The sequence below is a fragment of the Erinaceus europaeus genome, chromosome 7 (assembly GCF_950295315.1).
Source record: "Erinaceus europaeus chromosome 7, mEriEur2.1, whole genome shotgun sequence".
Taxonomy (NCBI): Eukaryota; Metazoa; Chordata; class Mammalia; order Eulipotyphla; family Erinaceidae; genus Erinaceus; species Erinaceus europaeus.
Window position 1 is genome coordinate 33,609,885 of NC_080168.1, and position 27,969 is coordinate 33,637,853.

The 27,969-nt window shown below is 44.0% G+C and overlaps 1 protein-coding gene and 1 long non-coding RNA gene across 6 annotated transcripts in view; both read right to left on the reverse strand.

Annotated features, from left to right (window-relative positions):
* CFLAR (CASP8 and FADD like apoptosis regulator) overlaps positions 1 to 13,670 on the reverse strand; it is a 79,372-nt gene extending 65,702 nt beyond the window's left edge. For 2 of the 4 annotated variants that reach the window (XR_009550664.1, XM_060194152.1), the window contains exon 1: positions 13,339 to 13,668. The gene's annotated coding sequence lies outside the window, so the exon portion shown is untranslated. Of the gene's footprint in view, positions 1 to 10,839; positions 10,935 to 13,338 lie in introns of all 4 variants that reach the window. The other 2 variants (XM_060194153.1, XM_060194156.1) reach the window with 2 other exon arrangements.
* The window catches only part of LOC132539405 (uncharacterized), a 211,673-nt gene that overhangs the window by 129,248 nt on the left and 54,456 nt on the right, over positions 1 to 27,969 (reverse strand). The window contains exon 1 of one of the 2 annotated variants that reach the window (XR_009550665.1): positions 18,625 to 18,681. The exons of the other annotated variant lie outside the window; for it this stretch is intronic. This is a non-coding gene — a long non-coding RNA (uncharacterized LOC132539405). Of the gene's footprint in view, positions 1 to 18,624; positions 18,682 to 27,969 lie in introns of those variants that run through there. 2 annotated transcript variants of the gene reach the window in all.

Genomic DNA, 27,969 nt, shown 5'->3' on the forward strand with positions numbered 1-27,969 from the left:
AGCACACCTGGTTAAACACACACATCACAGTGCACAGGGATGCAGGTTCAAGCCCCTGGTCCCCACCTGCAAGGGGACGCTCCATGAGTAGTGAAACAGGGCCGCAGGTATCTCTCTGTCTCTCTCCCTCTCTGTCTCTCCCTCCCCTCTCACTTTCTCTGTCTCTGTGGGTCTAATGTGTGTTTGAGCATGGATGGTTGACCCCAGAAGCTCATCTATCAGACTACCCTTGGCATGCCAGCCTTGTGGTCGAACGAGATGTGGTCAGAGTACGTGGGGGTATTCCAACCTTCCTATCAGCCTCGCCCAATCGCTCCACCTCTCCTCCCTCTGGTGGGCTTCAACTTCTTTAAATTTCTATTTCCTCATTCCTGAATCATCATCCATACCTTCACATTGCCTTGCTCTCTTTTCCCTTATAAGGAGCTATTGGTATCACTGGCCAGCGTGGCTACTTCCCCTGCATAGCTACCCCTTTATAAACTTGTAACTAAGACAATAAACCGTTCCGTCCTCCGCCACGGTACCCTGAGGAGGTTTGTTGTATCGTCCGCTGCCATGGTACGCTAGGAAGACCCCTCAGCAAACTCACGCCTGACACTGCTAGCCCGAGATTCCCCGCTCTCCATCTAGGCTCTGGTGGCTAACAGGCCAGACGGTGAAGCGGAAGCCAGGCTGGCTCATTCCCCCAAGGAACCCGATATGTCTCTATCCAGAAATAAATAAATAGGTTAGATAGATAGATAGATAGATAGATAAATAGATAAATAGATAAATAAAATTTTTTAAAGAATGAAGGAGGGGCCAGGTGGTAGCGCACCTAGTTGAGTGCACATATTACACTGCGCAAGGATCTGGTTTGAGCCCCTGTCCCCACCTACAAGGGGAAAGCTTTGTGAGTGATTAAGGAGGGCTGCATGTGTCTCTCTGTCTCTCTCCCCCTCTATCACCCCATTCCCTTTTGATTTCTGGCTGTCTCTATCCAATAAATAAATAAAGATAATTTTTTTAGAAAGAAAAGAGAAAGATTCATTTAGTATAGGCGCTCATAAAATGGTTGTGAGGATGAAAGGAAGGGACTCTTGGCTGGATTTCTAGAACTCAGGAATTCTAGAATCTCAGGACCTTGGGAAACCAGGATAACACCACTGGAAGCACTGAGCTGAGAAAAGCAGAAAACACTGTTGGCCTCTACCTCACCTGTATTCACAAAGCCCACCTGATGCACCCAGTGGAAAGAAATAAGCACTAGGACTCTGGGGGATGCAGTTTTTCACTGAGAATGAGTCCTGAACATCAGCTGAGCTTAGCCACCAGAGATGGATAGTCCACAAGGACATTTCTATTTTCTTTGCAGTTAAGTTCTCTGCACAGACCCCAGCACTTAACTCATAGTAGGCTCTCAATTACTATTTGTCATGAGTGAATGAATTTTGCTATTCAATGGCCCTACTTCCTTCTCTCTCCCCAGATTATACTAGGAGCATATGCTAGAACCTCCTCCTCCTTCTTCTTCTTTCCTCTCTCTCTCTCTCTCTCTCTCTCTCTCTCTCTCTCTCATTCTGAGTTGTCTTACCCACTGCCCCTGCTCAGGGTTCTGCAATACCTCAGGTCCTAGTTTGTCAGGACTTTCCAGTTTGAGCTCCAGATGTTCTGTATCCCAGGAAAGTTCTTGATGCCAGGCAAACCAGGATGAGTGGGCATGCAGCACTCCATGCTCAAGTGGTGACCCGTCTGCACTCAAACATCAAGAGTAGCAAGTAGTGCTGAAGAGGACAACACACACCTCACACTGGCCCAGTACCACTACTGAGCAATGGCTTCTACAGGACCTTGGTCAGTTCCTTTCCATGCTCTCCATCATAACTCCAACCTTCTCTGCTTCCCTCCATCCTAACACCAGCCACAGGTGCCACTACTCATTCAGTGACCTTGCCACTCACAGAGAGTGAGATCCCACAGCCTCCCACTCTCCTCTTCCCCCTTGGCTTGCAGGGCTAACGGCTCCCTCTATTCTGTTCCCTATACCCACTTCTTCATCAATTCCCCTCTTCCTCTAAGGATGTCTCCCTCCCCTCACTTGTAAATATGTTCAAGATTGTTCCATCTTAAAAAATAAGGGACTGGGTGGCAGTGCACCCAGTTGACAGTACATATTGCAATGCACAAGGACCTGGGTTCAAGACCTCAGTCCCCACCTGCAGGGGAGAAGCTTCACCTACAGTGAAGCAGGGCTGCAAGATCTCCACCCTCTCTTTCTCCCTGCCTTTCTCAATTTCTCTCTGTCCTATCAAATAAGTAAGAAATAAAAGTGGTCTGAGGGCAGAGGTAGAGACCATAATAGTTTCAATCCCCTGCACCACTGTAAACCAGAGCTGATCAGTGCTCTGGTAAAAAAAAAAAAAAAAGTGGTCTGGGAGGTGGCTCAGTGGCTAAGGCATTAGACTCTTAAGCATGAGGTCCTGAGTTTGATCCCCAGCAACACATATACCAGAGTGATGTCTAGAACTTTCTCTCTCTCCTCCTATCTTTCTAATAAATAAATAAATAAATAAATATTATTTTTAAAATAAATAAGAAATAAAAGGGGGTGGGGTGGACAGTGGCATACCCAGTCCATGTGCACATGAACCCGGTTCAAGTCCCCACTCCCCACTTGCTTCTGGGACCTGAAGCAGGTCTGCGGGTGTCTCTCTTTCACCCTCTCGCCTCTCAACTTCTCTCTGTCCCATCGAATAAAATAGGGAAAAAATGGACACCAGGAGTAGTGGCTTCATAGTGCAGGTACTAAGACCCAGTGATAAATCTGGAGGCAAAAGAAGGAAGGGAGGAAGGAAATTTTTAAAAAACTAAATGGGGGGTGCTGGTTGGTAGTGCAATGGGTTAAGGGCACATGGCACAAAGCACAAGGACTGGCATAAGGATCCGGGCTCAAGGCTCCGGCTCTAAGGCTCCAGCTCTCTACCTGCTGGGGAGTCGCCTCACAGGTGGTTAAGCAGGTCTGCAGGTGTCTGTCTTTCTCTCCCCCTCTCTGTCTTCCCTTCCTCTCTCAGTTTCTCTCTGTCCTATCCAACAACAGCAACAGCAACAATGGAAAAAAGATGGCCTCCAAGAGCAGTGGATACATAGTACAGGCACTGAGCCTCAGTGATAACCCTGGAGGCAAAAAAAAAAACAAAACTAAATAGGGCAATAGGGATGTGAAAACAGCATAATGGTTATGCAAAAGACTTCCATGTCTGAGGCTCTGAGGTCACAGGTTCAAATCCCCAGCACTACTGTAAGCCAGAACTGAGCATGGGTCTGGTTTTGCTCTGTCTCTGTCTCTCTCTTTCCCTCTCTTTGCCTCTCTGTCTCTGTCATCACCATATGGAATTATCATGGGCCCAGAGGAAGCTTTAGTATTGTATTCTCCCCCCCCTTCTGAAATGAAAAGTACAACCTAGAAGCAGTGGAATTATGCATGCATGTGGCCCAGGAACCACAAAACATAAATAAATTCTTTAAATGAGAAAAATGGGCAGTGGGTAGACAGCATAATTGTTCTGCAAACTCTCACACCTGAGGCTCCAAAGTCCCAGGTTCAATCCCCCGCACCACTATAAACCAGAGCTGAACAGTGCTCTGGTAAAAGAAGAAAAGAAAAATGTTGACACTTTGTTCACTGTAGACTTTTTACATCAATATCATTTTTTTTCCAAAACACCGCCTGCAAGCAGTACTTATTCTGCTTACGCAGTTTCTGAGTGTCCTTTCACATGTGCCTGCAGTCAGTAGCTCCTGCTCCTTCTCCTTGCCTCCGTGACCCAGTCCCACAGACAGCATTCTGTGCGGAGACCTTACTGACCCCCCACAGTGGCCACACCCAATTCTCTCAGAGGTCGGGGTGAAGGGGAGCAAAGCAATATGAAACATACCAACAGTAACATGTGCGCTCAACCAGGTGTGCCACTACCTGGCCCCCCATTCTTTGTTTTGCACTGCTACCTAAAACAAGGTCAAGTCCACCAAGGTGGAAAGCAAATGACACTTGTTAGCAACATCAGGAAGCTAGTGGGCAGTAGAGAGAGGCTTGCCTCCCCAGCTCAGAAAGCAGCATGCAAATAGAGAAGTTTCAAGTATGTGGGAATCCCCAGAGAAATGAACATGAAATTCTCCAGTAACTAAGAAGTTTCTAAACGAATAGGCACCAGGTGGTCGGGCATAGACTGATCTGCTACTCTCGACGAAGACCAGGGTTCAAGTGCCCGTCCCCACCTGCAGGGCGGTGCATCACAAGCAGTGGAGCAGTGCTGCAGGTGTCTCTCTCTCTCTCCTATTCTTAATTTCTGCCTTTATCCCATAAATAAACAAAATACTTTAAAAAGAATATTTTTAAAAGGGGGTATTGGGGGCCATGCGGTAGCACAGCGGGTTAAGCGCACATGGCACAAAGCACAAGGACTGGTGTAAGGATCCCAGTTCGAGCCCCCAACTCTCCACCTGTAAGGGGGTCACTTCATAGTGGTTAAGCAGGTCTACTATCTTTCTCTCCCCCTCTCTGTCTTCTCATCCTCTCTCGATTTCTCTCTGTCCTATCCAACAACAACAACAGCAGTGACAACAACAATAACAACAACGATAAACAACAAGGGCAACAAAAGGGGAAGGGAATGGCCTCCAGGAGCAGTGGATTTGTAGGGCAGGCACTGAGCCCCAGCAATAACCTTGGAGGCAAAAAAAAAAAAAAAAAAAAGGGATTATATGATCCTGAGGAAAACAGAGCATGGCCATATCACAAGGTCTCTGTATTCATCCTGAATAACACAGAGCCTGCCTCCACCATTTCTGGTTAAAAGCTATTCGGTGTTGGCTGGCTGTCACAATCCAAGAAACTAATATAAAAAACTCCTCTTGCCTCCTTCATCTGTAAACATTTAAAACTAGGTGCTCAGGTTCCAGATGTCATCAGGATGCCAGCCAGGCTTCCCTAGACTGAAGACCCCACCAATATGTCCTGGAGCTCCGCTTCCCCAGAGACCCACACTACTAGGGAAAGAGAGAGGCAGACTGGGAGTATGGACCAACCAGTCAACGCCCATGTTCAGCGGGCAAGCAATTACAGAAGCCAGACCTTCTACCTTCTGCAACCCACTATGACCCTGGGTCCATGCTCCCAGAGGGATAGAGAATGGGAAAGCTATCAGGGGAGGGGGTGGGATATGGAGATTGGGTGGTGGGAATTGTGTGGAATTGTACCTACCCTATGGTTTTGTTAATTAACACTTTCTTAAATAAAAAAAAACACAAAAGAGAAGCTAAAAAAATAATAATAAAAAAAATAAAACTAGGTGCTGACACACCCAGTGAGCACAACTGTTACAGTGAGCAAGGACCAGAGTTCAAGCCCCCAGTCCCCACCTGTGGGAATGGGCACCTCATGAGCAGTGAAGCAGGGCTATAAATGTCTCTTCTCTCTCCCTCTTCCTTCTTGATTTCTCTCTGTCTCTATGAAAAAAAGGAAAGAGTCAAAAAAAAAAAAACTTAGCATAGTACATGATTAGTTATAATTGCCCAGAGATGGAAACAGCATAGAGGAGTCTATTCAGTAATAAAATATAAAGAAGCCCTACAGAGGCTGGGCAGTGGCACAAATGGTTAAGTGCACATAGTACTACGCACAAGGATATACCCAAGGACCCAGGTTCGAGCTCCCGCTCCCCACCTACAGGGAGAACACTTCATAAGTGGTAAAGCTGGTTTGCAGGTGTCTGTCTTTCTTTCCCTCTTTTTGTCTCCCTCACCCCTCTCAATTTCTCTCTGGCCTATTGAAGGAGGGAAGGAAGGAAGGAAGGAAGAAAGAAAGAAAGAGAGGAAGGAAGGAAGAGAAAGAAAGAAAGAAAGAAAGAAAGAAAGAAAGAAAGAAAGAAAGAAAGAAAGAAGAAGAAAAAAGAAAGGAAGGAAGGAAGGGAGGAAGCCACCAGAAGCAGTGGATTCATAGTGCTGGCATTGAGCCCCAGCGACTGGAGGCAAAAAAAAAAAAAAGAAAGAAAGAAAGAAAAGGAAAGGAAAGGAAAGGAAAGGAAATAAGAGAAGAAAAGAAAAGGAAAGAAAAGAGAAGAGAAGAAAAAAGAAAAGAAAAGAATAAAGAAAAGAAAAGAAAAGAAAAGAAAAGAAAAGAAAAGAAAAGAAAAGAAAAGAAAAGAAAAAGAAAAACCGCCTATTATGTGTGATATGGAAGCCCTGAGGAGCATTTTGCTAACTTAAGTAAGCCAAAGGAGACTACCAAAGCACTACATGAACTAAAAAGAAACGAACAGAAAGAGATGAGAAACCTGGGGAGACAGCACAATATTTCTGCATAAGACTCCCTTGCCTGAGGCTCTGAAGTCCTAGGTTCAATCCACAGCACCACCATCAGTCAGAGCTGAGCAAAGCCTCTGGGTAGCTCTCTGTGGATATCTTCTCTCATTAAGAAATATTAATGATAAAATTAATTCCAAAAAAGAAAGAGATGAGGGGAGTCAGGCGGTAGCGCAGTAGGTTAAGCGCACATGGAGCAAAGTGCAAGGACTGGCGTAAAGATCCCGGTTCTAGCCCCCAGCTCCCCACCTGCAGGGGAGTCACTTCACAAGCGGTGAAGCAGGTCTGCAGGTTTCTATCTTTCTCTCCCCCTCTCTGTCTTCCCCTCCTCTCTCCATTTCTCTCTGTCCTATCCAACAATGACGACATCAATAACAGCAACAATAACTACAACAACAATAAAATAACAAGGGCAACAAAAGGAAAAATTTATTTATTTATTTTCTATATATATATTTATATATATAGAAAGAGATGAGATTTTTGGTTACCAGAGAGGGTGGAGTAGGGTGGAGGACTGAGAACTCCAAGACAACTTTTCAGTCATAAAGTCAAGCAAATAGGTAAATAGTATAGGATAGTATGACTACAGCCAACACCGTCATACAGCACACAGGGAGGTAAGTCGAGTCGATTCTAAGAATTAGTATCACACAAAGAATGCTTTTTAGTTCATTTCCTTTTATTTTATCTCTGTGATGACAGAAGCTAAACAAGACCAAGCCACAGAAAAACAGGATCCTGACAAGGTACACTATCAGCCCTTTGTTCTGCCTCCCTTCAAACACAGCTGTTGTGGCTAGAAAAGGGTTATTATTCTGTGGACAGGGAGGCAAGCATGTGCAAGAGGCCAAAATCTGGCCTTTAAGTGACCCGGGGTACGGGGGGGGAGGGGGTGGCAGCAAAATAGCTCACTGGGACAGTGCACTTTGCCATGCACATTACCCACATTTGAGCCCAGCACCTAGACCCACTGAAGTGCTGCGGTCTTTCACACTTACTAGCTCTCTATCTATTAAAAATTTTTTTTAAAAAAGGGAGGGTACTGGGAGATGGTGCACCCAGTTAAGCACACACATTACAATGCACAAGGACCCAGATTCAAGCCCCATCAGCAGGAGGAACATTTCACGAGTGGTAAAGCAGATCCGCAGGTGTCTCTCTTTCTCTCTCCCTCTCCGTACTCCCTCCCCCTCTCAGTTTCTATCTGTCCTATCTAATAAAAACAGAAGGTGGAAAAAAAAAAAGGAAAAAATGATCATCAGGAGTAGTGGACTTATGCAGGCACCAAGCCACTGCAATAACCCTTGTGGCAATAAAGATTAAATAAGTAAATAAATAAATATTAAACTAAATAGTAAAATAAAACAGAATGACCTGGGACACCAAGGGAAATGTTCTCATCAGCAGCCTATGCAGAGCACATTTTTATTTATTTATTTATTTATTTATTTTTGCAGAGCATATTTTTAAACAATAAGTCCCACAGAAACATCTGGCTAGTACACACTGTACAGATTAATTCCATATCCACCAATAATCTTTATCCAAGTCCTCTAACCACATAAATCAATATATTTTTTAAATTTATTCTCTTTGTCCCTTTTTGTTGCACTTGTTGTTTATCATCATTGTTGTTATTATTGTTGTTGTTATTGTTGTTGGATAAGACAGAGAGAAATAGAGGAGGGGAAGACTGAGAGTGGGAAAGAAAGACACCTGCAGACCTGCTTCACCATCTGTGAAGCGACTCCTTTGCAGGTGCGGAGCCGGGAGCTCGAACCGAGAACCTTAGGCTTTGCGCCACCTGCGTTTAACCCGCTGTACTACCGCCCAGCTCCCATAAATCGATATTTTAAAGACCCAGCCTCCAGGCCAGGAGGGGGCACTGTGCCTGGTTAAGTGCACATGTCACTATGCACAAGGACCCAGTTTCAAGCCCTGGGTCCCTACCTGCAGGGGGAAAGTTTCACAAGCAGTGAAACAGTGCTGTCTCTCTGTCTCTCTCTCCCTCTTTCTCTCCCTTTCCCCTCAATTTCTCTCTGTCCTATGAAAATAAATAAAGCCTAAAAAGAAATCCAGACTCAGGATAGGAAGACAAATATGAACCTGCCCTGCCCCCAGTCTCCTTGCTGATTGATCTCACATTAAAGCCTTTTCTTTTCTCAAAAGTTCACCTGCTGTAGAGTGCACATGTTAAAATGCACAAGGACCCAAGTTCAAGGCATGGTTCCCACCTGCAATGGGGAAACTTAATGAGCAGTATAGCAGGACTACAGGAGTCTCTCTTCCTTCCTCCTCCTTCTCCTCCTCCTCCTGCCCCTCCTCTAGCTCTCCTTTCTTCCTGTCTTTATCCAATAAACTATATATATATGTCAATGTCATGGTTAATAAGGTCAATGAGCCAAGGTGGAGTGATAAGCTAACTTGTACATGTTCTGTCAGCCATAATCCTTTCAGGGAAAAGCACTTCTCTCCTCAAGAGAAAAGATAAAGGACAGATGTTCACATTCACAAATGTTTCAAGGCTGTCCCCATGAACCCCCATATTCTGTAAGCACCAGATATGACAAATGTGACAACTACCCAAGCTCTTGTTATCAGCAGACAGACACCTGCATTCACTGCCTGCTTTTATTCCTTCTTCGCTCATATAAGTCCAGGGTACCCTAACCTTAAGGCAAGGCTCTTACTCTGTTCTGTGACTCTCTTCTCTCTTTGAATAGTATACTTTTTTGTTTGTTTGTTTGTTTTGCCTCCAAGGCCCGCACTACAAATCCACTGCTTCTGGTGGCCATCTTTTTTCCATTGTTGTTGCTGCTGGATAGGACAGAGAGAAATTGAGAGGGGTGGGGAAGACAGAAAGGGAGAAAGAAAAATAGACACCTGAAGTCCTGCTTCACCGCTCACAAAGTGACCCCCCTGCAGATGAGGAGCAGGGACCCTTGCGCGGGTCCTTGCACTTCATACTATGTGTGCTTAACCCAGTGCACTACTGCCCAGCCCCCAGTATGAATTTTCAATCTAGCATTCACATCCTTGTGTCTCTTGTGCTGTCTTACCTATCAACGCCCTATCAGATGGTGCAACACCTGATCAAGGGTATCACTGGCTTCTATGCACATCATTAAAAAGACTGTTGTGATAAGCATGTTACAACATTTGCAGACCAAACAATCCCACTGCAGACCTCAAGCTTAAACAGTGATACATGTCAACTGTTTCTCAATAGGGGAGGTGAGATTCGAAAGATAGTGTATAAGATGCCATTTGCTTGCTTTTTGTTTAAGTAAAGAAACCAGTGCATTATTCTGGTGCATGCAACACTGAAGTCTAAACTCTGAACTCTGAACCTCACACTTGAGAATCTAATGCCACCTACCTCAAATATTTCCAACAGAATGCATAATTATAGATCTCTGTGGTCCCTGAGCCCTGAGATGCTGCAGACACAGACTCAAGTACAATTTAGAACACCACGTATTCAGGTTGAAGCATGAATACACACCAGTCTGGGACATAACAATTATGTACCAGTAGTTTAAAATACATGTTAGAAAATATTTGGCAGGAGTTGGGCGGTAGCGCAGCAGGTTAAGCACACGTGGCGCTAAAATGCAAGTACTGGTGTAAGGATCCAGGTTCGAGCCCCCAGCTCCCCACCTACAGGGGAATCGCTTCACAGGCGGTGAAGGAGGTCTGCAGGTGTTTATCTTTCTCTTCCCCTCTCTGTCTTCCCCTCCTCTCTCCATTTCTCTCTGTCCTATTCAACAATGACAACATCAATAACAACAACAATAATTACAACAACAATTTTTAAAAAAAAGGGCAACAAAAGGGAATAAATATTTAAAAAGAAATATTTGGCTTAACAAGCAGTAGCTTTCAAGTCCAGTTGGGCTCAGAAAAACTCACTGAACACTGACATGACTGCATTGAATGGAAAGAAAGGGGCATTTCAGTCCACAAACGTGGGGTTCATTAGCCTGTGGGCTCCTACAGGGAAGAGATCACTAAATGAAATCCATTCCTATGATGAAGAGGAATAATAATAATAATAATGCATGGTGGCACACTTGGTTGAGCGCACATATTACCATGGGCAAGGAACTGGGTTCAAGTCCCCAGTCCTCACCTGCAGGGTACAGCTTCACAGATACTGAAGCAGGGCTGCAGGAGTCTTTCTTCTTGTCTGCTTCTTTGTTTACCTCTCCTCTCTCAATTTCTTTCTCTCTGCCCTAACAAATATAAGAGAAATATTTTTAAAACCAAAACATGAAAATAAAACTTAAAAATAAAAATAAGCAGCAGCGGCGAGAAAGTAGTCTTGTCTTGCAGTGTAGGAGTGATGTGGGCGGGCTCAATCAGAAAACAGTCCTCTGAGTCAGTGATCAGGAGCAGTGCCCAGAAATCTCCAGAGGCCTCCCCCCTACCCCCCCACACACACAGGGGCACAGACCAGCAGCAAAGGAGTGAGCAGGGTTTCCATGTACTCACGTTCCCAGCAGCAGCTGGATGTCCCCGCTGAGCAACTGCAGGAAGTGGGGTTCTCAAGAAAACCAGAACTGGAAACACTCCTTCCCTTACCAGAACTGGATTTAAACACAAAGTTCACTTGCATCAAACGGCAGAGGCAACTCCTCTGGGCAGCCTGGTAAGGAGGCGTCGCCTAGGCAAATCTTCAAGCGCAAAAATCACTCTGGCCCACGAGGCGCTTAGAATGAAAGGCGACCATCCAAGACCCAGCCAGCAGCCCCAAGGAGCCCCACTTCCCCAGGATGATACATGAAACGACTAATACCATGACAACTAAAACCTTTGGGCTGGAGATGTAGCTCAGTGGCAGAAATCATGCCTCCTGTGTATGGAGCTCTGGGTTTCATCTCCACCACCACAAAAGGAAAAAAGGAAGGAGGAAATTTAAAAAAAAAATTCTGGGTTCCTGGAACATGATGGCAGAGGAGAACCTAGTGGGGGTTGTATTGAAACCGAGAAATGTTATGCATGTACAAACTATTGTATTTACTATTAACTGTAAACCATTAACTCCCCAATAAAGAAATTTTTAAAAATTTTTCCTAGTGTGGTGACAGCATAATGGTTATGCAAAGAGACTCTCTTGCCTGAGGCTCTAAAGTCCCAGGTTTAATCCTCTACACCACCTGTATACCAAAGCTGAACAGTGCTCTGGTTAAAATAATAATAAAGAAAATTTCCTGTGGTCTGGGAAGTGATGCAGCAGATAAAGCACTGGACTCTCAAGCAAGAGGTCTGGAATTCAATCTCCAGCAGCACATGTACCAGAGTGCTGTCCAGTCCTTTAGCTCTCCCCTCCTATCTTCTTCATGAACAAATAAATAAGGTCTTAAAAAAAAAAAAAGAAAAAAAAAGAAATTTTCCCAAGGCCAGAGAATTAACTCAGTGGTAGAGCACTGGCTATTCTCTGGTGATCTCTCTCTCTCTCTCTCTCTCTTTCTCTCTCTCTCAACAGAAAAGAGAAAAAACAAAGAACACTCCCATATGGCAAACATTCAAAATTCCCTTCAAATGACTCATTTGTCTTTTGTTCTTTATTTTGAAATTTAGCCAAGTTATTATTCCTCCTAAAGAACACTTTTTGTAGGAGTACTAAACATAATCATTACAGGAAAAAAAAAAAAAAAAACCACCCAAAATTTGGTTCCTCTTTTCTGAAATCTCTTATAGCAGATGGAGCCTGTCAGAACTGACTGGGTTCTAGATGATCAAGGATTAGTCTGAAGTGCTCAGTCCACACACACTATGGACTCCCGCCACTGCTGGCTGGTAAATGAACTTCAAAAATCAACAAAGGAAACTAGATCTTCCACTTTTTGAATTCACTTCCCGTTCTCTGAGAATCTCACTGGCCTTTGTTCTACTATGGTTCACTGTTAATATTTAAAAGGGTAAGCCCAGGCAACTGACAAACAAGAACAAACACGAAATCGGTTTCCATTTCCCAGTTCTTTTGAAGGGTAGGAATAAAAAAATAATAATAACTAATTTTTTTAAAAGGGGTGCGGGTGAGACGGGAACAAGTTGAGGCTTCACAAAAACCTCATTAACCAGTCTGACTTAGCCAAGAGCCAGCTTGCTTTGCAGCTTGCGCAGATAGATATTTTCCTACTTGGAGGAGTCAGCCTGACTTACTTAAGTGGCTGATTCCACAGGCCTTGGAGAGGGTGCACATTCTGTCAGGTTGCTCCCACAGAGTAAGGGCCTTAAGTAAACACAGAGAGCAGGAAGGATTCTCTTTATGAACACTTTTCTCAAAGAAATCCAGCAGAGTTTCCCAACAATTTGCCCCAGACAGTGAGCAACACTAACAACTGAAAGAGAAGATCTTTGGGCTAAAACTCCCTTTCCCATTCTGTGTTGGTGGATGGGGTTGTCAAGAAGCTCTACCAACGGGGAAGCAGGTCTGTAGGTGTCTCTCTTTCTCCTTCTCTAGCTCCCCCTCCCTTATCAATGTCTTATCAATGTCCCCCCTTATCTTTGTCCTAGCAAATAAAATAGTAACAATAGTGGTGGTGGCAGTAGCAGTAGTAGTAGTAGTAGTAAACACCTAGAACGGTGGATTCGTGGTGCAGGCACCAAGCCCCAGTGATAATTCTGGTGACTGGGGGGAGCTGGGAGGGTCGGAGAGGAGTCTTTGAGCCAAGTTTGCAGGAGACTTGTCTGAGGTGCACTGACCCTAGCTGGAACCCCGGGAGCCTCAGAGAGGCCCAGTGCAGGGTGGAGCAGAGTTAGGAGAAGCTAATGAGGTGAGAGCCCACTTGAGCAGAGGGTGGGGTACGGGGGTGACGCACCAGGCCAGGCAGGGAGATGCAGAGCCCAGAGGACATCTGCAGATGAGTCACCCGCCTGCAGGCTCCCCCTGCCCCGCACCTGCCGGGCACCCAGTGTCCCCACCCCGCTCCCCGCGGGTTCCCAGGAAGCCCTATCGGCGGGGTCCGGGCAGGCGCGGGCTCTTACCTCCGGCCCCCGGGCGGCTCCAGCCAAGATGGAGACGAACAGAAACAGAAAGCTGTGCTGACTCGGCTCAGCCTCCCCCGCACACGGGGCGCCCAGCTCGGCGCCCGGACCCGCGGAGCTCCCTGCGCAGCCCCAGAGCGCAGCGCCCCTGAGTGTCCAGGGTGTCCGGGTGTCCCGGGTGTCCTGGGTGTCCCGGGTGTCCTGGGTGTCCCGGGTGTCCTGGGTGTCCCGGGTCGCTGCGCCACAGCCCTGAACTTCCTGTTGACAGCTGCTGCAGGGGGTTGAGCTTCAAGACCGGTGTGGCCCCAGCAGAGCTCAGCCACTGACCTTCAGACCTCTGCCCTGAGGCGCCCCCACCCCTGTCCGGGTTTAAACCCCGGCATTTCCCAAAGCCTGAACTCTGGTCTCTTTCTCTCTGTATCTTTCCTTCTGTATTTCATTAAAAGAAATAAAATGTTGGGTGGGTGGGGGGTAGGTAGCATAATGGTTATACAAAAAGACTCGTGCCTGGGGCTCCAAGGTCTCAGGTTCAATCCCACCACCATAAACCAGAGCTGAGTGGTTCCCTGGTTTAAAAAACTAGTAATTACTTACCGGGTGGTGGAGCACTTAGTTAAGGGTGCACATTACCACACACAAAGCCCAGAGTTCAAGCCACCCATTCCCTACCAGTCTCACCAGTGGTGGGGTGGATCAGTGTTACAGGTCTCTGACTCATTCTCTCTCTCTCCCTCTCCCTCTCCCTCTCACCCTCATCCTCATCCCCCTCTCCCTCTTCGCTTGTCCATCTCCCCTTCCCTCAAATTTCTCTGTAATATCAAGTATAAGACAAAAAATTAATCTTAGCAATTTTAATAAAATATATACAGAGCGGGAAATAGAGAGACCAGAGCACTGCTCAGCTCTAGCTTATGGTGGTGCTGGGGAATGAACCTGGGGTATCAGAGCTTCAGGCATGAAAGTCTTTTTGTGTAGCTATTATGCCATCTCCCCAGCCCTAGTAATTTTTTATATTTTACTTTGTTTTTTATTACTATTAGAGGGAGACAGTGTTGGTATGCTTCTAAGGCCCCTTCTGTTTCATTGGTTTAACCCCCCCTGCTTAACACTGTATTCTATTTACATAACCACTGTTAACTAAGCACCACCCTGCCTGCAGGGCATTGGTTTAATCCCCACTGGTTCAAGATGTCTTTTTGCTCCGCCCCCTCATAGTCACCCCGATTTCCACCACTGTCTTTTTGTTCTACCCGCTCTAAATCACATCCTGTTTCCACCCTACTTGGCCAGTATATATAAGGACAGGATTGTGATTAGGGCTGTGTTCCACATGAATAAAGAGATTCTGTTTCCCAGCTCAGCCATGAGTCCCTGTTCGTCTGTCTCCCACCCGCCAAGCTAGCCCGGCAAGACAGAAATTGAGAGGGGAGGGGAAGATAGAGGAAAAGAGACTTAGAGCTACCTGCAGCCCTGCTTCAGCACTAGTGAAGCTTTCTCCCTGCAGGTGGGGACTGAGGAGTTGAACCTGGGTCCTTGCACACTGTAATGTGAGTGCTTAACCAGATGTGCAACCGCCTGCCCCCCAACTTTCTTTCTTTCTTTTTTTAATATTGGTTTATTTATTCCCTTTTGTTGCCCATGTTGTTGTTTTTTATTGTTGTAGTTATTATTGTTGTTGCTGCTGATGTCATTGTTGGATAAGACAGAGAGAAATGGAGAGAGGAGGAGAAGACTGAAAGGGGGAGAGAAAGATAGACACCTGCAGATCTGCTTCACTGCTTGCAAAGCGACTCCCCTGCAAGTGGGTAGCCGGGGCTCCAATCGGGACCCTTACGCTGGTCCTTGCGCTTTGTGCCACCTACACTTAACCTGCTGTGCTACCGCCTGACTCCCTCTTTCTTTTTTATTTTATTGGTATTTTTTTTCTTGAGATAAATGTAAACTTGCAGGAAAGCTGCAAGGATGAAAACCCAACTGACAACCGACATGATGACACATGCAAGGCTGGGCCATTGTGAACGCCTGTCCATGCCGTTCCCAGGAAGGGAAAAAGGGGAAATTCCTTTTTAAAAAAATCATTGAAAACCTCAGAAGGGGGCCGGGCAGTACTCAGCGGGTTAAGCGCACATGGCTCCAAGCTCAAGGACCGGCTTAAGGATCCCAGCTCCCGCGCCAGCTCCCCACCTGCAGGGGAGTCGCTTCACAAGCGATGAAGCAGGTCTGCAGGTGTCTTTCTCTCCCCCTCTTTGTCTTCTCCTCCTCTCTCCATTTCTCTCTGTCCTATCCAACAGCGACAACATCAATAACAACAACAATAACTACAACAACAATAATTAAAAAAAAAAAAAAAAAGGAAAAAAATGGCCTCCAGGAGCAGTGGATTCATAGTGCAGGCACCAAGCCCCAGTGATAACCCTGGAGGAAAAATATAAGTAAATAAATAAAAATAAAAGAAAGCAGATTGAAATACTTTTTTAAAAAAAGAAAAAGAAAGAAAACCTCAGAAACTGTCCTAAGAGAAAACAGCAAATGAAGAAATGTCTATTGAAGTGACTCTTAAGTAAGGTGAGATTCTGTGGTGTTGGAACCTGAACCAAGACCTCTTCCTCTGTCACCCACTTCTGTAAACCACACACATTCCTGAACCAAGACCTCTTTCTCTTAACATACACCCACTTCTGCAAAACACCCAGCACACACACAGACTCTGCTAAAACCAAGAACACAGGACTTACTCTCTCCAGCCACAGTGGGAGGGGCAGGATGTAGTAGTTCCAGCCCTGCCACTATTTCATAAAACATTTTCAGAATGGAGTCTTTTTTTCATATAGGGCTCTACCCAGACTTTGGTTACCAAACCAAATAGAAATTTCAGCCTCAGGACTGGGTGGTGGCGCACCTGGTTGAGCGCACCTGTTACAACGCGCAAGAACCCGGGTTCAAACCCCCCCCATCCCCACCTGCAGGGGGAAAGCTTTGTGAGTGGTGAAGCAGTGCTGCAGGTGCTTCTCTGTCTCTGTCTCCACCTCCCTCTCAATTTCTGGTTGTCTCTATCCAATAAAGATAAAAAAATTAAAAAAAAAAAAAAAAGGAATTTCAGCCTCTCCCAGCTCAAGGGAAAGTGGCTTTATCTATAATAAACTTTTCTCTCTCTAATAACCTTATCCTACCCTCTGTTTGTCTATAAAAACCCTTGCTACTTGCTAAATGGAATTTTTCCAGATTCATAGATTCTCTTTTTAAAAAAAATTATGGGGTGGAGGGAGAGGGAATAAAAAAAAATTAGGTCAGTATGGTTATGGAGATAGCACAGTGGTTATACAAAAAGACTTTCATGCCTGAGGCTCCAAAAATCCCAAGTTCAATAAACTGGAGTTGAGCAGTGCTTTGGAAGGAGAAAGAGTAGAAGAGAGAGGAAGGAGACAGAGAAGGGGAAGGGGAAAGGATAAGGGACGACTAGATCACTCTAAAATGGTGAGTTTTGCCTTTTTTTATATATATATTTATAAAAAGGAAACACTGACAAAACCATAGGAAAAGAGAGGTACAACTCCACACAATTCCCACCACCAGAACTCCATATCCCATCCCCTCCCCTGATAGCTTTCCTATTCTTTATCCCTCTGGGAGTATGGACCCAGGGTTATATGGGGTGCAGAAGGTGGAAGGTCTGGCTTCTGTAATTGCTTCCCCGCTGAACATGGGTGTTGACTGGTCGATCCAACTCCCAGTCTGCCTCTCTCTTTCCCTAGTGGGGCGGGGTTCTGGGGAAGCAGAGCTCCAGGACACATTGGTGGAGTCATCTGCCCAGGGAAGTCTGGCTGGCATCATGGTAGCAACTGGAACCTGTTGGCTGAAAAGAGTGTTAACATACAAAGCCAAACAAGTTGTTGACTAAACATGAACCTAAAGGCTGTAATAGTGCAGATGAAGAGTTGGAGGTCTCAGTTTTGTAGAGAGCTGCGAGTCTCTTGCCCTTATTCAGCTTTTGCAGTCCTTGCTTTGATAAAGTTAGCTTTGGAATGAGTGAAGGTAGTGTAGAGTTTTGATTTTTAACACACCTAGCTAGCTACCTGCTGCTGAGACTAGATCCTGGGCAGGTGGGATTACAATGTGGGAGAGCCCTTGCATCCAGAATGCTCCTCCTGCCCCACTCGCAAGCAGAGCCTATATCTTGAGCTGAGAAGGAGCATCCTCGTCACAGCCCCTGGAGTGACACAAATCCAAGAGTCTTTCAGATAGCTTCTCTCTCCTCCTATACCCAGTGTTCAGCCCCTAGAGCAGAGATGTGACTGTGAAACAAGCTTGCAAGTGCTGCAAAAGGCCCGATCACTTGACAAGTGAGGTGGAGGGGAAATAGTTTGTAAAGCATTGGTTTTCTTGGTTTATTTTTTTTAAGAATTTATTTATTTATTAGAAAGATAGGAGGAGAGAGTGAAAGAACCAGACACCACTCTGATACATGTGCTGCCAGGGATAGAACTTGGGACCTCATGGTTAAGAATCCAAATCTTTATCTACTGTGTCACCTCCCGGGTTTTTTTAATTTTATTTATTTTTTAAATTTTTATTTTATTATTTTTTAAGATTTTATTTTTATTTATTTATTTTATTTTATTTTAGAGTGTCCACTGGATAAATGTCCAAGAGTGGTATTGCTGGGTCATAAGGTGATTCCATTATTATTTGTTTAAGGACTCTCCACCAGCATTCCCACCAGCAGTGGAGCAGAGTTCCTTCTCTCCACAGCCTGTCCTACACCTGTCATGTCCTAGCTTGTTGATGGAGGCCATTCTCTCAGGTGGGAGATGGGATCTTGGTGTACTCTTCTTTTCACCAGAACACAGCTCATCTCTGCCTCATGATGGTATGGGGGATTGAACCTGGGATGCAGGAGCCTCAGGGATGAAAGTCTTTTGCATAACCATTATGCTGTCCCTCTCTCCCTGTCTGTCTTCTTTTTGCTATTATCAGGAATTTTTTTTTAAGATTCTATTTACAAATGAGAGAGATAAGGAGCAGAGAAAGAGAACCAGAGCATCACTCTGGTATATGTTGGGGATTGAACCTAGGGCTTCATGCTTGAGAGTCCAATGCTTTATCCACTGTGCTATCTCCCAAACTACTGAAGAAAGGTTGTTGTTGTTGTTGTTGTTGTTGTTTTTGTAATCTTTTATTTCTTTTTTTAATTGTTGTTGTTATTATTATTGTTGTTGTTGTTGTTGGATAGGACAGAGAGAAATGGAGAGAAGAGGGGAAGACAAAGAGGGAGAGAGAAAGATAGACATCTGCAGACATGCTTCACCACCTGTGAAGCAACTCCCCTGCAGGTGGGGAGCCGGGGGCTCATACTGGTCCTTGCACTTGCTGCCACCTGCACTTAAGCTGCTGTGCTACGTACGGCTCAACTCCCATAATATTTTAGTTCTTTAATAGAGAGATAGGAAAGAGAAAAAGAAAACCATAGCACCACTCTGGCACATATACTTCCTGGGATAAATTCAGAATCTCATGTTTATAAGGCCAATGCTTTACCCACTTTATCAGAACCCTGGGAAATAAGTTTTACATTTGTTAATTTCTATCATTACAGACTTTACAATCTGTTTACTATATACAAGTTTGAATTTATTTTTTAATATTTTATTTATTTTTGGATATAGACAGATATTGAGAGGGAGGGGAAGGTAAGAGAAGAAAAGAGAAAGAGAGACAGCTGCAGCACTGTTTTACCATTCATGAAGCTTCCTCCCTATAGGTAGGGAGTGGGGATTTGTTGTTTCATTGTTGTAGTTATTGATGTCGTTGTTGTTGGATAGGACAGAGAGAAATGGAGAGAGGAAGGGAAGACAGAGGGGGAGAGAAAGATAGACACCTGCAGACTTGCTTCACCGCTTGTGAAGGGACTCCCCTGCAGGTAGGGAGCCGGGGACTCGAACCAGGATCCTTATGCTGGTCCTTGTGCTTTGTGCCACTTGCGCTTAACCTGCTGTGCTACTGCCCGACTCCCGGGAGTGGGGATTTGAACCTGGGTCCTTCTGCATTGTAACATGTGCGCTCTACATGGTGTGCCACCACCCAGCCCCTGAATTTATAGTTAAAAAAATATTTGATATGAGATAGTTTCACATAAGATGGAGAGGAGAGAGAGGTAGGGGGGGAGGGAGAGAGCGACTTGAATGCCAATCTGGTACATGAAATGCTGGAGATGGGATTGGGAGCCTCAGACATCTGAGTCCTGTGCTGTACCATCTGATATATATATATCAGATGCAAAGCCTGGTCCCACCCTACAAATAACATTTCCATGTGTTACTGGATGGAGTGAGTGCAACTCCAAAACTGCCTCTCCTAAGATGCATCCAGTAAGCCTAGGACAACCACTGGAGCGTTAGATGCTACATGACAGAGACTAACAGCTCTTGGTTTTCTCCTTGTGCTGTGCTACTGAGTTACTCCCACCCTCCCTTGCAGGGGTGTGTGTGCGAGCAGTGCGTTGTCCCTCCCCATCACTTTTTTAAAAAATATTTTTAATATATTTACTTATTTATTTTCCATTTTGTTGCCCTTGTTGTTTTTCATTGTTGTTGTATTTATTGTTGCTGTTATTGATGTTGTTGTTGTTGGATAGGACAGAGAGAAATGGAGAGAGGAGGGGAAGACAGAGAGAGGGAGAGAAAGATAGACACCTGCAGACCTGCTTCACTGCCTGTGAAGCGACTCCCCTGCAGGTGGGGAGCTGGGGGCCTTACAGTGGCCCTTGCACTTTGCGCCATGTGTGCTTAACCCACTGCGCTACAGCCCGACTCCCTCCCCATCACATTTATTATTATTATTATTATTATTACTATTATTATTTTATTTATTTATTTATGAATGAGAAAGACAGGAGAGAGAAAGAACCAGACATCACTCTGGCACATGTGCTGCCAGGGACTGAACTTGGGACCTCATGCTTCAGAGTCCAAAGCTTTATCACTGTGCCACCTCCCAGACAACTATTATTATTTTTTTTAAAGTTTTCCCTTTTATTTAAAATTTTTTATTATCTATATTTATTTATTGGATAGAGACAGCCAGAAATTGAGAGGGGGGAGTGGCAGAGAGGAAGAGAGGAAGAGAGACACCTGCAGCCCTGCTTCACCACTCGTGAAGCTTTCACTCCTGCAGGTGGGGACCGGGGGCTCCAACCTGGATCCTTGCACACTGTAGTGTGTGCTCCTAACCAGGTGTGCCACTGCCTGGCCCCTAAAATTTTCCCTTGTGAAGGAGAAACCATTTATTTATTTATTTATTTATTTATTTATTTATTTTACCTTTTGTTGCTGTTGTTGGTGTTTTTTTCCTTGTTTGTTTAATGTTGTCGGCATTGTTGGATAGGACAGAGAGAAATGGAGAGAGGAGGGGAAGACAGAGAGGGGGAGAGAAAGATAGACACCTGCAGACCTGCTTCACCGCCCGTGAAGCGACTCCCCTGCAGGTGGGGAGCCGGGGGCTCGAACCGGGATCCTTATGCTGGTCTCTGCGCTTTGTGCCACATGCACTTAACCTGCTGTGCTACCACCTGATTCCCGAGAAACCTTTTAAATGCCTGTGTTTGTGGTGGCACACCCAGTATACCAGGCACAAGAGCTCAGGTGCAAGCCTCTGGTCCCTATCTTCAAGGAGGAAGCTTCACAAGTAGTAAAGCAGTGCTGCAGGTGTCTCTCCTCTCTAGCTCTCCCTTTCTATCTCTCACCCTCTTAGAAAGGGGGAAAAGGCTACTGGGAATGGTGGAGCCATCGTGCTGACACTGAGTCCCAGAGATAACCCTACTGGCAATAATAATAATAATAAGAAGAAGAAGAAGAAGAAGAAGAAGAAGTTTGTGCTTGAATTTAAGTTGTTCTACTGAACATACTACCTTCCCCCTCCTCTTTATTTGATTTTTGGTTTTTTTAAAGATTTTTTAATGTTTATTTATTTATTGGATAGAGACAGCCAGAAATCAAGAGGGAAGGAGGTAATAGCAAGGGAGAGAGACAGAGACACCTGCATCCCTGCTTCATCACTCACAAAGCTTCCCCCTTCTAGGTGGGGCCGGGGGCTCAAAGCCGGGTCCTTGCACACTGTAATGTGCACTCAACTAGGTGCGCCACCACATGCTCCCCCCTTTATTTAACAGGAAGGTGAAACTGAAAGAGAGGGAAATAGAGAGTGAAAGAGAAAGAAAAAAAAAGAGGCACCTATAGCACTGCTTCACAACTTGTGAAGCTTCAGCTTTTTTTTTTTAATTTTTTTTAATTTATTGAATAGAGACAATCAGAAGTCGAGAGGGAAGGGGAAGGAGATAGATAGACAGACAGACAGATATGGACAGAGAGACACATGCAGCCCTGCTTCACCACTCATAAAGGTTCCCCCCTGCTGGTGGGGTCGGGGGAGGGGATCAAACCCAGGTCCTTGCTGATTGTAACATGTGCACTCAACCACATGCACCACCACCCAGCACCCCCCTTATTTCTTTAATAAATTTTCTTGACAGAGAGTCTTTTACTTGGACTGGGGACATAGCATAATGATTATGCAAAAAAATCTTATTTTAAAAATACATATAATTTTTTAATTTTTATTCCTTTTGTTGCCCTTGTTGTTTATCGTCATTGTTGTTGTTATTATTATTGTTGTTGTTATTGCTGTCATTGTTGTTGGATAGGACAGAGAAAATGGAGAGAGGAGGGGAAGACAGAGAGAGGAAGAGAAAGATAGACACCTGCAGACCTGCTTCACCAATTGTGAAGTGACTTCCCTGCAGGTGTGGAGCCAGGGGCTTCACAGGTGGTGAAGCAGGTCTGCAGGTGTCTGTCTTTCTCTCTCCCTCTATCTTCCCCTCCTCTCTCCATTTCTCTCTGTCTTAGCCTATTAAAAAAATGGAAAACATGACTGCCAAAAGTAGTGGGTTCATAGTGCAGGTACCAAGTCCCAGCAATAGCCCTGGAGGTCAAATAATAATTAATAATAATAACAAAGACAATGATAATAATATGAGATAAGGAACCAAGACTTCAGGCTGTGCCACACCTTACGGAGCACAAGGACCCAGGTTCAACCTCCAGATCCTCACCTGCAGGGGAGAAGCTTCACAAGTAGTGAAGCTGCAGGCATCTCTCTTACTCTCTATCTCCACCTTCCTTCTCAATTTCTCTCTGTCTCTATCCAATAAGTGGATAAATAACTAAAGAGAGAGAGACAGGCTAGAGATAGATGGAAAGCAGAAAAAGGAGTCAAAGTCTTTTTTTTTCCCCCAGAGATCAAGTCAGTTCTATGATAGGAATTTCAACAAACATGCACCAAAAATAAAACAAAAACACCACAATTCATAAGAGGACCCCGCAGCCAGAAAAAAGAAGTCACTACCATCCAAGAAAAAGGGAGAGAGAGGGAGTCCGGCGGTAGCGCAGCGGGTTAAGCGCACATGGTACAAAGAGCAATGACCGGCATAAGGATCCTGGTTCAAGCCCCAGCTCCCACCTGCAGGGGAGTCATTTCACAGGTGGTGAAGCAGGTCTGCAGGTGTCTATCTTTCTCTCCCCCTCTGTCTTCCCCTCCTCTTTCCATTTCTCTCTGTCCTATCCAGCAACAACACATCAACAACAATAATAACTACAATAAAACAACAAGGGTGACAAAAGGGGATAAATTTTTTTAAAAAAAATTAAAAGAGAATCCCCACACCTATGGACATCTAATCTTTGATAAGGGGGCCCAAAGGATTAAATGGAAAAAGGAGGCTCTCTTCAATAAATGGTGCTGGGAAAACTGGGTTGAAACATGCAGAAGAATGAAATTGAACCACTTTATCTCACCAGAAACAAAAATCAACCCCAAATGGATCAAAGACCTAGATGTCAGACCAGAAACAATCAAATACTTAGAGGAAAACATTGGTAAAACAGTTTCCCACCTACACCTCAAAGACATCTTTGATGAATCAAACCCAATTACAAGGAAGACTAAAGCAGAAACAAACCAATGGGACTACATCAAATTGAAAAGCTTCTGCACATCCAAAGAAAATATTAAACAAACAGAGAGACCCCTCACAGAATGGGAGAAGATCTTCACATGCCATACATCAGACAAGAAACTAATCACCAAAATATATAAAGAGCTCAGCAAACTTAGCAACAAAAAAGCAAATGACCCCATCCAAAAAATGGGCAGAGGATATGAACAAAACATTCACTACAGAGGAGATCCAAAAGGCTAACAAACATATGAAAAACTGCTCTAGGTCACTGATTGTTAGAGAAATGCAAATTAAGACAACACTAAGATACCACCTCACTCCTGTAAGAATGGCATACATCAAAAAGGACAGCAGCAACAAATGCTGGAGAGGTTGTGGGGACAGAGGAACCCTTTTACATTGCTGGTGGGAATGTAAATTGGTACAGCCTCTGTGGAGAGCAGTCTGGAAAACTCTCAGAAGGCTAGACATGGACCTTCCATAGGATCCAGTATTTCCTCTCCTGGGGTTATACCCCAAGGACTCCATAACACCCAACCAAAAAAGAGGTGTGTACTCCTATGTTCATAGCAGCACAATTCATAATAGCTAAAACTTGGAAGCACCCCAGGTGCCCAACAACAGATGAGTGGCTGAGACAGCTGTGGTATATATATGCCCCGACCAGCAGGGCGGTAAACAGGGGCTAGGAACGTAAAAGACCTGGAATGAAAGGGACATGAGACACGAAAGAACGACAGCAAGACAAGTTTCTGATCAAGCTGCAAAATTTTATTGTGTTCACAGGCATTATAAGGCTTTGGGGAAGGAGAGGGAATGCTGGAGGAGGGGGAAGGGGAGCAAACTTCAAAGCGGAATGTTCCTTGCAACAAATGGCCGAAACCATGTTTGTTACCACAACTGTGTGTTGACTCACTTGATTACTGATAAATGGTTTACCTGAGGGGAAATGGCCTGCCCAGGGGGGAATTAACACTTGTCTCAAGGGATTCCATTGTTTCAAAGCTTATCATCTATCAAGCAGAGAAATGGCTCCTGGCATATCCTCCCTTTGTTATAATTTAAATTGAGGCAGGAAATTGGGGGTGAGGAGCGGAGACCCTAACAGCAGGTTTGGTGGGCATAACCAGAGGGGAGAAGTATTGACCCGATTCCTCCCGCGGGGTGAGTGTAAAACCAATCTTCCCGCATTTTATAAGGCTCTCGGTGTCTTTTTGGGGAGGGGAGGCAGAGCCACAGTTTCTAGGGAAACAATTTTTTTGTTGTTGACACGCAACCTCCATGCAAATCAGGTTTGCTTCACGGGGGACTCAGAGGCGGACAATAGGATCCTCCCCCTGCAGTGCTTTGCCTTACACCCCTTACTGGTGTCCTTGCCCTGCCAAGGTTGGATGTCTTGATGCATAATTCTGAGTTTTATGCCATCCGAAAAGGAGGTCTGTCATCCTCAGGTTCAGCCAGGCCTCTATCAGCCAAATCAAGTCTGTGTAATGTATTTGCAAAGGTTTTGATGCCAAGGAGTCAATCTGCCATTTTATAAAATCAGTAATCTTATTAAAAATAAAGGGTCTTAAGGTAATCATTAACAAAAGACTAATAAGGGTCCCATAAGGGGCTCTGTAGTGACTCAAGACTATTTGTGGTGGAGTCTATAACCTGTTGTAATTTGTCAGAAAATTCATGGGAGGAATATATAGAGTGTCCTATCTTGCCACCAGCAAGTCTAAGGGAAGCAGTCAGTGGATGTGATGTCCAGGGGAAGAAACACAGCATGTCTGGTCTGGTCAGCGCCAACTGATGAAATTTTTCTTCTTCATAGAGGGTCAGCTGTGGAACAAGCAAAACTAGGAGGCAAGGACCAGGTAGAGAAGAATTGACATGAAAATATAGGATGGTGTTGTACCAAAACACAGAGGAGGTACATACACATTAGAAGTCAAGGTGAGGTTCCTTGAACATCGAGGAATATTTTGAGAAAAGTGAGCAGTCAATAAACATGCAAAGATGAAGTCAGCAGTGGTAGGTCAGCATAAAGAGAAGACTTGGATAGGCTGGTGAGGTTAGCTGGACTATATACTGCCATGGCGTCCTTTGTGGTAAGGACTTTCCAACAGGGACTCTGTGGATTTTGCAAGAGCAATAATGTCATCCACCATAATAAAAGGAAAACAAATATGGACATCCAGTGTTGAAAAAGAGAAAAAGAATATGTCTCTGTGACTGGAAAAGTGGGTGGCTTTGTCAATGAGATACAATAAATGGACAATTAGAATTTTTGTAAATATTAAGAAGGATTAGTATGTTACTTCATTGACACTTTAGCCAACTGAATATTGGGGGTGCATTCCCCTTCTTTTTTTTATTAATTAAGCTTAAGGGTTTTAGTTTTTCTTGTTTGAGCTGTAGCCCACATAAATTTAGAAAAAATATCAACTGAGAGAAAAAAATGTTTTTGTTTACTAAACATGGGCAGGTGAATTACATCAATCTGTCAGAGAGCATTGGCTTTTATCAATGGAGATTAATCTTAAAAGTCTGAATAACAGGATCTTAATTAAACAATGCAGGAGCCAGTAAAGTGCTCTCACTATGGCAGGTCAAGCGTTAAAATTTTAAGAGGCTTGTAAAAAAATGAGAAAAATTTTAGGATATGAGTGACTTTAGGAGTCATCACACACCCATAAATAAAAAATGAAAAATGTTTAGTTTTAAATCTTACCATATGAGCAGTCAGTTCTTCATGTGCAGATGTACCTATAATTATTTACTTAGGGAGAGAACTTGTACCAAGTTAATTAATGATCTAATGGTTAGAATTGGAATGCTTGAGTTCTTTCATATGATTTTAGAAGGCTCTTTATTAGAATATACCAATATGTTATAGAAAGTCAATACCTAATGTGTTGACATGATAAAATGTTTACCATTTTTAGCATTATTTTAAACTGATTAGACAGTTTAAGCACACAATTATAACTTTAGTTTACTAAAATCTTTACTCATCACAATGCTATCATGAGTAAGCATAGATATAAAACTCTTAATATATTTTGTTCCTTAGAACTCTAATATGGCAACTTAAAGGGCTAAAATAAAACCTCATAGTTTAAATGTTCAAAATATTAATTTTGTTAAATCAGGATTTGCCAAAACAAATCTTCTATCAGACCAAAAACACCATTTGCCAAGAATAAATCTCTGACACCGTCTTAAAACAAACCAGATAATTTTTAAAAGCAGAAAGATATAAAGAAGAAAACCAGAGCAAAAGCCTCTGGCATGTAAATAATTAACATAACCATTGTGTTATCTTTTACTAACCCAAGCCAGTCTTAAACAATTTTAAGTAAAATGTTAAACTTTGTTTGTCAGGATCTTTGTTTATCACAAAGCTATCATACCCTTAGGGCAGCTATGAACAAGGGTGGGTACACAACTTAATTGATCTTTCACTTTGATTTGGATAGGTAACTTAAAAAGCTAAAATAAACCTTATAGCTGAAATGTTAAAATAAATTTTTACTGTTAACATTTCTTTTATATGACCATTTTACACTAAATAATTTTGTTGAATCACATCTGTTGAATAAAAATTTTTTATCAGGCCAGGAATAGCATGTTTAACCCTTTTTTTTCCTGGCAAGGCCAATGCTCTACACTGACTGGGTTATTAGAAAGCCTGTTCAAGCATGGAATTAACAAATTAACAAACAGTGGCAGTTGGTATTGGGGTGCTGGTAATATTTACAATTCTCATAAGAGTGAGAGAGACTGCAGAGGCATTTTACCATGCCTAGATATCTCAGAAAATCTTTTAACTAATGAATTGATACTGATATTAGCTATCAGAAGGACGAAACTGTCCTATATTTTACTTTGGTAAAGGTGCGCCAACTCTATGAGTCGGGATCTTTAAAACCACATTTAGCTTAACTAAATCTTATTTAAAACTTAAAACAAACTTTAGTTACTTAGGGGTTAACACACATTAATGAAAACAAGGTTAGCACAGACTTAAAACATACATTCTTGGTGAAGAGAAAAATTTTCCCTTTGAAAAACCGCTTTGGTTTTTGGATTCCTAACTCACAGACTATCTACCCCCCCAGGAGGGGCGTTAGTGGCTAGGGAATAATTGACTGGAGTCTTTGCCAATCTGTGGAGCAGGAGCTCTGTGCCGTGATTGGCTGTGCGGGTGGAACAGGCGGGCTTAGTTTACCTCCACGCAGAGAAAAATCTTTGAAATTTTTTTTTTTGGGGCTAAGGTACATTTTACAGTTTTAAAGAAAGTGGTCTAATCAGTATTATCGGCCAAGTCAAGGACCGGAGCACAAAATGGAGGGGCGGTGGTGTAGAGAGGCAGTCTGGACACGGAAGAGCGTAGGGGTTAGGGTTAGCCAGTTTGAGCCTGGCTCCGAGTAACAGGGAAAGCCAAAACCGGTTTTGATTTGGATGGTTTAGTTTTAGTTTTAGGGATTGGGGTTTTTGGTGATGCTAAAAATGTAAGTTCTTCTGTAACTGCAGCTATTTCTTTCATTAATTGAAGCTGCTCTCTCTGGTCAGCAAGGACCTTGCGGAGGGTGGAAGTTCCTGTAAGGGCTCCTGAGCATGCCCGCCTGATG